The sequence below is a fragment of the Mus musculus genome, chromosome 12, assembly GCF_000001635.26.
Source record: "Mus musculus strain C57BL/6J chromosome 12, GRCm38.p6 C57BL/6J".
Classification (NCBI taxonomy): Eukaryota; Metazoa; Chordata; class Mammalia; order Rodentia; family Muridae; genus Mus; species Mus musculus.
In genome coordinates, this window is record NC_000078.6 from 75,763,950 (window position 1) to 75,777,749 (window position 13,800).

Below are 13,800 nucleotides of genomic sequence, written 5' to 3' on the forward strand. Positions count from 1 at the left end.
CTCCCCCCAGTGCTGAGGCTGAAGCGGGTTTATTTTCTTCCATTCTGCTTTTATATCATTCTAGGTACATACAAAGAACCAGGTCAGTCCTAAGGCATAATCAGAGTAGTTAAGGAACAGACAAAGCATAAACAAAGATCCCATGATTACTGTATTCAGGGTCACAAGACCCATCAAGATACAAAGAGCACATTCCTGTATTCATCTTGAGCCGACTTCCTTGTTCTGGCCTAATGTCAAATTCCTGCCAAATTCCTAGAAGTGGCCCCAAGAATGTATGTAAGGACAATACATACATGTGTGTCCCTACATATTGGGCTGGTTAGTTTTTGTTAATTTGACACAAACTACTGTCACTTGGAAAGAGAATCTCAGGTGAGGTTGCCTCCAGCAGATTGGCCTATTGGCATGTCTTAATTAATGATTGATGGGGGTGGGGGTGGAGTACAGACCAATATGGGCAATGCCACTCCTGGGTTGTATAAGAAATAGGCTTAGCAAGCCAGTATACAGCATTCCTTTATGGTCTCTGTTCCAAGTTCCCGCCCTGACTTCCCTCAATGATAGATTATGATCTGGAGTTCTAAGATGAAATAAACCCTTCTATTCCTATGTTATTTGGGTCATGGTGTTTATCACAACACCAAAAAACAAACTAAGGCACATGAGTACTCATGCCACCATAACATATTGGTTCTTTGAGACATTTGACTGTTCTATAACTTACCCTGTAGACTAGTCTTGCGCGCGCTCAACTGGCCAGGAAGAACGACGCTGCAACAGGATCCTTCTGCACACGTTTATTGGGAGAGCATTGATTGCATAGGCGAAAGAAGAACAACAACCCCGAACAAAGAAAATGATGCTGCTTATATACCCCTCCATGTGACGTGTCAGCTCCTGACTAGCTGCTCACTCATCATCCCACTACTACGCCCCGGGATGGGCAGTGACTTGGCATGAATTTACTCTTGCACCTGCGCACATTACTTGTTTACCAGCTAGGCACAGCGGAGGCTCATGATGGCAATTGCTCAAGGCTCTCCACAGACTAGGTTGGCCTTGAACTCACAGAGATCTATCTACCTGCCTCTGCCTCCCTAGTGCTGGGGTTACTGGCATGCACCTCTACTGCTCAGCAACTAGATGCATTTCTATGTGCACATAGAAATACATGCATATATACATGTACATATGCATGTATATGTATATGCACATGTGTACATTTTGCTTGTTTGTATGTGTGTGTGCCATATATTAGAGCATATCTGTTCAATTATCTTTTCACATCTCAGATTTTTACAGGTCATCAGTCCTCTGCTAATTGTAGTCCCAGAAGATCCTATACCTTCTGTGGCTTCCTCAGATACTGCATAAATAGGATGTAGACATACATGCAGGCAAAACACCCATATACATAAAACAAAATAAATAAATACATTTATTGTAGCGTGGAGAGTGACTAAGGAAAACATTCAACAATGACCTTTGATTTCTACTTGTGCATGCAGAGAAGAGCACATGTACACATGCACATGTGCACACAGAGGGACAGAGAGAGACAGAGTAAGACAGACAGAGAAAGAGAGTTAAGCTCAAGTAGCTAATGTAGGGCTGGCAAGATGGGTCAAATAGTAAAAGACTGATGACCTAAGTTTGAATCCCAGAACCACCTACTATATATATATATATAAATCTGCCTGTTTTGTGGGGAGTGACCCCAGAGGCAAGAGGTCTATCAGACTTACTCCTAGCCCAAGATCTGCCTATTGTTCGCTTACTTTTTTTCCTAGGAGTATTTTGAGGATACAAGGAGTTAATTCATGCAAAGAATTTAGACTAGAGCTTGGTATGCATAAATCTTCAGTAAGTAGTGGGCTGTTAGTTTCATTATCACTAGTGATAAGGACTGGCAATTAGAGTTGACTAGGCAGTTTAAGGTCAGGACTCCTAGGGTGAACAGGCCCATTTTTAGCCAGAAGCAGGAAGGAGCCCTGGTTTTCCAGGCAGGAAGGACAGAAGGAAGCTCTGGTTTCTTATCTCTTTCCAAAAGCGCTGCCTGCAGGCTCTGCATGAGGAAGTGACCGGAAGTCCTGTTCAGACACTCATTCCTTCTAGTGAGCAACTTTGGAGTTGGATTTCTGGATTTTCATGATAGCAATGGGTTGTATTTATTTCTCCCTCGATTCAGCTCATCTCCTAGAGGATTTTAGATCTTGAAGGGAAAAGTTACGGTAGTCTTGGAGGCATCTGAGGACAGCTACTGGAGCTCTGTTGAAACCCATTACGCGAAAGTCTAAAGCCGTTTCCTCCTGGTCAAAACAATGGAGTAACCAGGTATGGTGACTCACATCTGGATCTGTGAATTTGAGTTAGACCATTGAATATCATAGTCTCCTCCCTTAAGAGTTAATTCACAAAAAGAAAAAGAAAAACATTTTGAAAAGAGTTAACTCAGGAGTCTAGAAAGAAGGGTCAGCAGTTAAGAGCATTTTCTGCTTTTCCAGAGGAAAAACCTTCCCAATAAACCTGCCGTGTGTGTGTGTGTGTGTGTGTGTGTGTGTGTGTGTGTGTGTGTGTATAAAACCAGCCAAACAAAATAAAACATCTCAGTGGGACTAGAGAGATGACTCGGCGGCGGCTAACAGCACTTATTGTTCTTTCAGAGAACACTTCCTTGTTCAGTCCTAAAACTCAACTTATGCAGGAATCTGCCTTGCTGCTTTGGTATTGTTCATTCGGCTCAAATTTTGCACCCTTGACACTCATATATCACGCAGCTCCCTTTCCTCCCCCCCCCCCCAGAACTTCAGATGTCTTTTCTACAGAATAAACACCTCAAAGGTTTTCACAGATTTTTCCCTCCAAAGTTTTTAATACACTTTGTGTGTGTGTGTGTGTGTGTGTGTGTGTGTGTGTGTGTGTGTGTGTGAGTGAGTGACTCTTTTCTCCTTCCTCTGTGTGGGTCCTGGGGCTGGAACTCAGGTCATCAGGCGTGGCAGCAGGCACCCTTCCCTGCGGAGGCCTCTAACTGCTGCACAGCTGTGCTGTTTTGATGGTTTTAAGTCCCTCGGCTTCTCAACCTCCAAAGTACAGATTGGTTTGTGAGTGTTCTGTTTCTTCTGTGAGAGCGCTACCCTGACGTCATCCCGGAGAAGCGCCAGGAAGTCACCCAATGTTGCTCCTGTAATTGCACTTGATGTTAAACTTGGCTGGTCTCTGATAAACAGGTGAAAATAATTATGGCTTTGTCTGTGTCTGTGTGAATTGTTGAGCACCACCTGCATGCAGGATTCCTCAGAGGTCAGAAGGCCGCACTGGAGCCCCAGGATGGGGGCCTCTGCCAGAGCAGTAAGTACTCTTACCCATGAGCCAGCTCTCCAGCCCCTGCACACATTCTAATCAGCACAATGCATATATGCATTTTACTTCTCAGTGTTAGGGCTCAAACCCAGGCATCATGCAGATTAAGAACACACTGTCCCACGGAGGCTGGTGACATCGTGGCTCAGTGAGTAACAGATCGAGATGGTAGAAAGAGAGAATCAACCCCTGCCAAGGTGTCCTGAGACTTCCCACAAGTATGCCATGTGTAAATACATGAGTAAAATAAATGAGATGAAGCGACTTAAAAATACTTTAGCCTAAATAACTTACAAATTGAAGTTGATTTCTCATAGTTTTGCAGAGCAGGAAGTTTAAGATCAAAGTATCAAGAAATTCAGTGTCTTCATGAGTCTTTGCTTAACTGAAAATGTCATCTGTGTCCTCATGTGCTGGAAGGGACACTTGCCCTCCCCTGGGTCTCTTTTCCAAGCATACTAATCTGGGACAGTGGGACAGTATCAGTTCAGTGATACTGGCTTGCTAGCTTGCTCATGTCCCTGGGTTGGTCCCCAGCACCACGAACATTAATAACACCATTATTCTAAGTCATGAGAGCCCCATCATCACGACTCCTGTTTCAAACTTCTTAGCTCTTGGAGCCTGGAGAGATGCTCAGAGGTTTCAAGCGCCGGCTGCTCTGGCAGAGGAACTGGGTTCAGTTCTCAGCACCCACACCATGGTTGCTACACAGTGCCTGCAACTCCAGTTCCAGGGGATCAAACACCTTTCTCTGACCTCCATGGGTAGACATGTACACGGAGCACATACATATGTGCAAGCACCCGCAAATACATATTGCGTCCCACTCGACCGGCAAGAAAGACACAACAAACTGGAATCTTCTGCGGCAAAAGCTTTATTGCTTACTTCTTCAGGAAGACCCCGAACTGGGAAAATGGCGCCGCTTTTATAGCCCACAGCGTGACGTTTCAGCACCTGATATGGCGTGACAGCTCCTGATTCGTTGCTCGCCCATCACCCCACTATTACACCCCGAGAATGGGAGTGACTAGTGGAGTGAGTTCACTCTCGCACCTGCGTACAAGGCTTGTTTACTAGTTAGGCACAGCGGAGGCCAGCGCCATCTTATAATGGTGATTGCTCGCGGCACGGCTCTCCACAAATACATAACAAATAAAAATAAAGAAATCTCTGGGTTTTATTTTTTTAAATATGCCTACTTCTTCATATTGCTTCATTGAGGACTACGTGTCATATACTAACTGGAAGCATGGTGTTGGTGAGGAAGACCTACAAACACTCGCGCCTACCACCTCCTTCGATTTCTGTAATTGAATGTATATTTAGCCTTCTTTAGGCCATAGTTTTTATTATTGTTTGTGTTGTCTGCAATTGTGGATGAGAGGGACATATGTGGCGCAGCACATATATGTATCAGAGGGCAGTTTGCAAGAGTCCTTTCTCTTCTACCACCTCCACAGTGACACACTTCCTCCAACAAGGCCACACCCACTCCAACAAGGCTATACCTCCTAATAGTGGGCCAAGCATATTCAAACCACCACAGATGTGATAGGAATTCTAGAGGAGCTGGGGTGCTGAGTGATGGATGTGATCATATGTTGTTTGCATGTCTAAAAATTTCAAAGAATAAATAAAAGTTTACAAATATTTCATTAAAAAAGAAAGAAAAAATTCACAATAGCTAAATATCAGTGATAAAACCTAGAAAAATAAAAAAAATTATTTTGTAGTCAACAACTCATGGTTACTGAAGTCATGAATGGTACAGGAGAACCTATCACTGTTACTTCCTTAAGCCAGTGTAGCTCCTAGCTGTAAGTATCTATCCTTATACCCACAGAAAGGTGCAGCTTTCAACAGTCATCAAGGAAAGCTGCTTTTTACAGCAGATGAGACCATTGCAGAAAGGCACGAGTTCACAGAATGCAGAGAACCATGGATCATGTGATGCCCAGCCCCAATGAATATAACTATAACACAACCCCAAACCCTGAAGCTCATAGAACATAGAGGAAGAGAGGGTAGAAAGATTGTAAAAGCCAGAGGGGACTAGGAAATCAGCTTCTTGGCTGTGTCTTCAGGGGAACTACTGCACCCAGGAAATCTCAACAATACGGATGCCTAAACAAAACCTGAATGATAACACCAGTTGACATTTCAGCATGAACAGAGTGTGTGTGTGTGTGTGTGTGTGTGTGTAAAACCACTCCTAAGTGAAGAGGTACAGGCAATTTACTGCTGAGAGAGGGAGAGTCCATCTTTCTCAGGGATGAGGCCCCTAACTGATTAGCTAATATCAAGTGGTTAACCCTAGAAACATACATATATTCAGATAATATGAAATGGACTCAGTGGGTTTTTTTTACATATTTATTTTTATGTGTATGTATGTGTGTGTATAACAATAATAATTAAAGAAAAAGAGTCCATGAATTTCAGAGAGTGCCAGGGGGAATATGAATAAAAGTGACTGGGGAGATAATATAACTATATCTTAATTAAAAGTAAACTTAATTTTAAAAGGAGAAAAATCCCCTAGAGACACATTTTTTTTTTACTCTGTGTGTATGTGTGTGTCTGTGTGTGTTCACATGGATACATGTGTGTACACTTGTGGAAGTCAGAGGACAACTTGTAGAAATTGATTCTCTCACTTCTCCACCACGTGGGTTCAAATGAAAAACTCAGGCCATTGGGCATCTTAACCAGCCGAGCCATCTCAATGGTTGGTTCAGTCTAAGAAGAAATTTAAGCCAAGATTTCCACAAAGGAATGAAAGGTTCCTTCACTGAGCCAGCATGGTGGTGCACGCCTTTGATCCCAACATTCAGGAAGCAGAGGCAGAAAGTGGGGTTCCCATGGGGGCTCTGTAAGGACTGGGCAAGATGCTGGGCAGTGGTAATGCTCGCCTTGAATCTCAGCACTTGGGAAGCAGAGACAGGTGGATCTCTGTGAGTTCGAGGCCAGCCTGGTCTACAGGACAGCCAGGGATACACAGAGACCCTGTCTTAAACAAAGCAAATCAAAACAATGACAAAAAAAAAAGATCAAGCAAGAATAAAAGATTTCTGAAAGCATGATGACTAAAAGTAACTCCAAGTAGAACGTGTAATGAATCTAAGGTGTTTTCAGCAAGCCCCCACCACAAATCCCCACTATGTTGTATTGTGTGGCTTCTCTGCAGCCTGGCTTCTAAACACAAAACGTTTAGACTTCACACTGCATGAGCCATCACATCTGTCCTAGCCCAAGGATGGTCCCACCCACAAGGGGACCTCCCTCCTTGATCACCAAATGAGAAAATGCCTTACAGCTGGATCTCATGGAGGCACTTTCCCAACTGAAGCTCCTTTCTCTGTGATATCTCCAGCTGTGTCAAGTTGACACAAAACCAGCCAGTACACAACCATACAACACAACCGAACACAGTCTGAGATCCTTAGCTCAAATTCAAGACTACTGTCTGTTATGGATTGCAGTACACACACACACACACACACACACACACACACACACACACACATTCTGTTATAGAAATGTAGTAGTTTAATTATAATGGCTTCTACCATTGTCATCTCTCATTTAAGTATCAAGTTAACATAACTGCTCTGTGTGATGAATGGATCTTGTCTTTAATCCCAGCACCCGGAAGCAGAAGCAGGAGGCACTCTATGAATTCAAGGTCAACTTAGTCTACATAACTAAGTTCTAAGCCAGTCAGGGCCATATGGTGAGACTATGTCTCAAAAAAGAAACAAACAAAAACCACCTGAAAACGTTAATGTCTTTGGATACTGTGCTATAAGCACATGTATCTTATTAGCATGCAAGTGTGCTTTTACAATTAAAAAATAGTAAAATTGTGTATTAATGCAAACAGACAGACAGATAGACAGACAGACAACATCCCTCATTTGTCCCCCGGCAGCAGGAGAGCGAGCCCAGGGCAGAGCTGCAGCCTCCTGGTGAGTATTTCACAGGGAAGCTGAGATTCGAACACCAGAAGAAAAGAATTTTAGGAAGAGCCAGTGTGAAGCAAAGTTGTTTTTTACTGAGAAAACAATTTTTTGTTTGTTTTGGTTTTTAAGAGGGGCTACAGTAGCCTAGGGTCACTGAAGATAACCTTGAAATCCTGATCTTCCAACCTGGCCTCCTAAAGTCTGGGATCACAGGTGAGGCATATCTGCTTGCTTTCAAGCTCTGGATGTCACCTAACACCCCGTCTCCATAGTAGGCAAACATCTCTTGCTTGCATTGCTAATCAGGTCTCTGAATGATCTGAGATAAGGGCTGGATGAGGTAGTGCCTCTCCCTCAGCAGAGCTTTGTTATCTAAGTTCCCAGGAAGGTGTTTATCAAGGATTTCGGCTTAGGACTTTGGCTATAAAAGTGTGTAGAACCTCTTTAATGATGGGACATGTTATCCACGAAAACTTGAGTCTGTTTCAGGGCAGATGTCACTCATTTACCTCAGAATAAAGTACCTTATTATTTCCTCGAAGGCAGAATTTTATACTTGATCTTAGCCAAAAGTCAGAGACGTGATGGGCAACATTCTTAAGTAGTTGGTGTCTCTCTGCCACATGCAAGACTGTGAAAAACAAAACACATTAGTGATTATTGTAGGATTAAGCTTCTTTCAAGTCTGTTTTGTTGTTGTTGTTTTGCTTCATACACATTTTTGTTTTGTTTTGTTTTTCTGGTTTTCTTTTCTTTTCTCTTCTCTTCTTTTCTTTTCTTTTCTTTTCTTTTCTTTTCTTTTCTTTTCTTTTCTTTTCTTTTCTTTTTTTTGAGGCAGGGCTTCTTTGTATAGCTCTGGCTGTCCTGGAACTCACTTTGTAGACTAGGCTGGCCTCGAACTCAGAAATCTGCCTGCCTCTGCCTTCAAATGCTGGGATCACAGGCGTGCGCCACCACGCCCGGCTCATACACATTTGTAAAATTTTTTATTTATTTACTTTATGTGTATGAGTATACTGTTGCTGTCTTCAGACACACCAGAAGAGGGCATTAGATCCCATTATGTGAGCCACCATGTGGTTGCTGGGATTTGAACTCAGGACCTTTGGAAGAGCAGTCAGTGCTCTTAACTGCTGAGCCATCTCTGCAGCCCATCACATTTGTTACTTGTATATATGTATAACTGTTAGACCTTCCAAATGAATCAACCATTTTATCATACTAATAAGGAAGCTGTTAAATGTTTTAAGGCATGGGGCACAACACCAGGTCCATGTTTCTAGACGGGTATATACAAATACATGCAGGTACCCAAGGAGGTCAGAAGAGGACAAGGAATCCACTGGAGCAGGCATTACAAGCAGCTGTGAGCCACTAGATATAGGTGCTAGGATCTGAACTCTGGTCACCTTTAACAACAGCATTAGGTTGGAAAGATGGCTCAGTAGTTCAAAGTGCTTATTGTTCTTGCAGATGTCTCAAGTTCAAATCCCAGCACCCCACCACCACCACCACCACCACCACCACCACGTGGCATCTAACAATCGTCTGTAACCCCAGTTCCAAGAGGATCTGGTGCCCTCTCCTGGACTCCACAGGCACTGCATGTATTTGGTGCACAAATAGGGTAATAAAAATAATAAAAATTTAAAAATTGCTTACAAAAAAAGAACAACAAAAACTCTTATCAACATTCCAAGATCATATAAATATATTAAATTTTAATTAATAGTATACTTAAAAGAAAAGAAAGACATTTACTTCAGGTGCAAGTCCCTTGGAACTGGAGTTGCAGGTGATCACGTGTCACCAATGGATGCTGGGAATCAAACCTGGGTCCTCTGCAAGAGCAAAAAGAGCCCTTAACCATTGATCCACCTTCCCAGCCCCATGAAGGATGATTTTAAATGAAATTAATAGAGGCAGACATAGTAAATGGTGGATAGTAAAATTATTTCAAATACTGACAGAACGGATGCACCTTGGAGGTAGGGGTACAAGATAGCCTTTCTTTGAATAAGTGATTCAGCCAGCTTATTCATCAGACTTGAGGATCAATTAATTTAATGAGATGAAATATTTAGCAGGGCCTGACAACTCACTCTATAATCCCAAGAACTAGGGAGTCTGAGGCAGGAGAATTGCCCAGTATTAGAAACAAGAGTTAGTTATACACAGAAAACAATCTAAGAATTCAAGCAGATTAAGAAGGTAGTGAGGGGGCTGGAGACGTGACTCAGTCAAGTGCTTGCTTTTCAAGCAGAAAGACCTGGGTTCTAGTACCAGAGTCCATGTTAAAATAAACAAAAAGTCGGGGCAGCCATCTGAAAAGCCAGGACCATGAGATACCTTAAGAATTACCACTTTTATTTTGGATAATGGTCAAAGCCTAAGAAAGTTGCTGTGGGCCTTGTCAATTTTTATCTGAAACGACTCCCTCCTCCTCTTTTTTCTTTTTCTTTCTTTCTTTTTCTTTTTTCTTTTTCTTTTTCTATTCTCTTCTTTCCTCTCTTTCTTTCTTTCTTTCTTTCTTTCTTTCTTTCTTTCTTACCACATAGATGCGTGTTGACTTCCATTGCTGTACATGCTGGGTATCTTGGGCCATGTTCTAATACTATGAAGAGATATTATGACTGAGGCAACTTGGATTAGTTAGATTTCTGTTGCTGTGATAAAGCACCGGGACAAAAAGCAAGTTGGAGAGATGTTGGGGTCCCCTTTCGCACATTGTGTGAAAGTCATCTCTGTATATTCAGTTGTTGATTGCCAAACCAGGTAGAGAGCTGAGTGCTCGCCAGAACTCGGTATTGTTATTCCTGTGGCCCATTACCAGCCTCATAGTTTGTAAACATTCATTCTTCCTTACTTGCTGGCTGGATTTAATAAAAATCTGACAGCCAATAGCTGAGCAGGAAATGGAAGGTGAACTTCCGTATATAGAGAGAGTCTCTGGGAGAAGATATCAGAAGCAGGAGGTCCATGCACCAGGTGCAGAGATGGATGAGTGACTCAGAGCAAGCACAGAGGTAGACCTGGCCACCTGGCAGGACGTAAGCCAGAATTAGTCGGCTTTGGCGTAGCTGGGAGGGAGTGTGAGCTAAAGGCTTAAGCTTTAAGATATATGAGTCTCTGTGTCTTTATTTAAACCTCTGGCCAGTCTGTGAAAGTCACATTACAGGGAAGAAAGTGTTTATTTCACTCACAGTTCCATAAACCAGTTCTGAAGGGACCCAAGTACCGCAGGGTATTCCCCTTTGGACCCCAGATTAGGCACAGACCAGACCCAAACACCAATTTCCAAGCACAAACCAAATGCAAAGCGGTTGCTTCATTAAGCAAGGCTAAGAGACATGGTGTCTGAATCTGAATCAGACAGACACAATTTTTCTTTTTTTGCAGGTGTCAATTTTAAGAGGGAAAAAAGGGGAGGTGTGTGTTGGAATGGGCTAGGAAGTGTGGGACAGTTCTGATTGGATGTGTTAATTAGGTAAGTCAAAATAAGGAATTCTGAATGCCAAACCTTGGGGTTTTGATAGTGGACCTTGGTGATCAGTCTCAGGAATAAATCAGTGGACAGATAAGGGAATAGACTTTGGTGGCTGAAAGAGGTAAAAGCCAGAGCCCATGGGCACCATGTTTGCCACGCTCAGGCCTGCTGGAACCCTTCAAGATCATCATCAAAAACAGTAAGGGCAGGAACTCACATGGGGCAGGAACCTGGAGGCAGGAGCTGATGCAGAGGCCATGGAGGGGTGCTGCTTATTGCATTGCTCCATGGCTTGCTCAGCCTCCTTTCTTATACCCAGGACCATTAGCCCAGGGATGGCACCACCCACACTGGGCTGGGGCTCCACCCCTCCATCCATCCTTAATTAAGAAAATGCCTCACAAGCTTGCCTACCACCTGATCATAGGAAGCTGTTTTCTTAACTGAGGCTTCCTCCTCTCATTGACTTTAGCCAGTATCAAGGTGATATAGAACTATCCAGCATACTCTTATAAAACAAAGCATTTAATTGCGGCTTGCCTACAGTTTCAGAGGTTTAGTCCATTGTTATAGTGGGTAGCGTGGTGGCTCACAGGCAGACATGGTCCTGGAGAAGTAGCTGAAAGCTCTACCTTCAGATACACAGGCAGCAGGAAAAGAAAGTCCCGGGACCTGGCTTGGGCTTCTGAAACCTCAAAGCCCACCCCCAATGACACACTTCCTTCAACAAGGCCACACCCACCCCAACAAGGCCACATCTCCTAATCTTTCTAAGTAATGCCACTCCCTGATAATTTAAACACTCAAATATGGCGACCTATGGGGGAGCCTCTGGGAGCCATTATTATTCAAACCATAACACTGGCCTTACTCAAAAGTCATAATGTGATGGCTATTTTTGGTTGTCAACTTTATTACATTTGGAATTAAAATTGGCTAGAACTCAAGCCACAACAGGCAGCTCACAACTGTTGTAACTCCAATTCTAGGGGATCTGTCACCCTCACATAGACACACATGCAGACAAAAGCCAACACACATAAAATAAAAATAAATAAACCTTTTTTAAAAATCTAAAAAGGAAGTGGAGTCATCTTTATAATCCTGAGAAGCCTGCAATTCCAACACTTTTGAGGCTGAGACAGGAGAATTAGGAGTTAAAGGCTAGCCTGGGCTACCTAGAAAACTCTAGGGAAGCCTGTGTTACATTGAACATTGTCTCTCAAAACAACAGCAACAACAAGTAATGTGATGGTTTGAATACGCTTGGCCCAGAGAGTGGCCAGGAAATATAGCCTCCTTGGAATTGGTGTGGCCCTGTTGGAGGAGGTGTGTCACTGTGGGGTTGGGCTTTGAGATCCATCTCCTAGCTGCATGGAAGATCCTCCTTGAGATCTTTCTCCTGACCACTTTCAGATCAAGACGTAGGATCCTCAGCTCCTTCTCCATTACTCTGTCTGCCTGGACACTGCCACACTTCCTGCCATGATGATAATGGATTGAACCTCTGAACCTGTAAGCCATCCTCAATTAAATGTTGTTCTTTATAAGATTTGCCTTGGTCATGGTGTCTCTTCACAGCAATGGAAACCCTAAAACAGAAATTGATACCAGGAGTGGGGTATTGCTATGATAGGCCTGACCATGCTTTTGTTTGGAAGAATGTGGTTGACTTTGGGTTTGGAAAGCAGTGGAATGTTTTAAGTGGGCCTTTAAGAGCCTAATAAAAGTCCATTGAACTTTTAGTTTGAAATGAACATAATCCAGAAATGGAGGGCATACCTGTGATCCAGATCTTGAGGCTGGAAGATACTGGCTTTTGATTAGGATCTTGATGTGAGATGATACACCCTTTTGATATGAATCTTGAGGAAAAATGACCATGAAAAGTTTATGGTCATAGTGATACACATCTTTAATTCAAGGAGACAGGCAAGGAGATCTCTGAGTTTAAGAAAAGCCTAGTACAGAAAGACTTCCAGGTAAAGAAAAACTTATGTCCATGAGTGGTTGTAACATGCTTTTGATCCCTGAACCCAGGAGTCAGAGGTATGGAGATATCAGAGTTTAAGTTCAATCTGCAGAGCAAGTTCCAGGATAGCCAAGCTTAGGCAGTGAAGGAGTTGGAAAACAGAAAGCTGATGATAATGTAATAGAACAAGGGAGCCATATTTGAGCTCCAGCAAGCAGCAGAACTCAGCAACTTCAGCCAAGTGGCTCTGGCTTTAGAGTAAAGAATAGTAGAGATTACTAGGACAATTGATGCTGGTTATCTGGAGCTAAGAAATTAGTGGTGATTAAGAAGGGACCAGCATCACTGAGGTGAAATCTTCTGGGAAGTATTTTCTGAGAGCACAGTGAAGCTGTGTTCCAAAGATAGACAAGATTGTACCTTGTGCTGCAGCTGGAATTGGTAATGTGTAAGTACCCAGGTGGTACTGGTTTTGAAGGCATGAAGGGGTCATGGAGAGCAGCTGAGGCTTGGCACTATGAGAGGTTAGGAAAGTCCATTGGTGAAGGTACAGCCTCAGTTGCAGTTGATGGCCCAGGACTGAAGGGGTATTGCAAAGAAGTTGAGGCTTGGCACCATAAAGAGAGCCTATGAGAGGTGATTGGTGAAGCCTAGTTGCAGCAGACCCCAGCATATTAGAGATGCCAATACCATAGGATAACCATCATGAACAGCAGAAGCAGTAGAGTGGAGTCAACCAGAGCCTAGAATGCTACAGAGAGCAGAGCTGGAGAAAATAACCCAAACTCTTTGGAGGAGTCCAGAAGATCCCGTGTGGATTCCAGACACTGGAACAAAAAGCTGAAGTTGCCTTGGAGACCCCAAGATGTTCGAGATGTCAGAGCCATGGGATACCTGCTGAGGAAAGCTGCTAACAGAGAGTAGAACCAACCTAAGAAAGGGAAGTTTGTTGCCGTCAACAAAGATGAAAGGAGTTGTAGATCTGAAGAGTCCTTTGACATAAACATGGA

At 43.2% G+C, this 13,800-nt stretch overlaps 1 protein-coding gene across 1 annotated transcript in view; it reads right to left on the reverse strand.

Annotated features, from left to right (window-relative positions):
- The window catches only part of Gm40447 (predicted gene, 40447), a 73,850-nt gene that overhangs the window by 18,171 nt on the left and 41,879 nt on the right, over positions 1-13,800 (reverse strand). Inside the window, exon 3 of the mRNA XM_011244246.1 lies at positions 7,856-7,962. The gene's annotated coding sequence lies outside the window, so the exon portion shown is untranslated. The remainder of the gene's footprint in view (positions 1-7,855; positions 7,963-13,800) is intronic.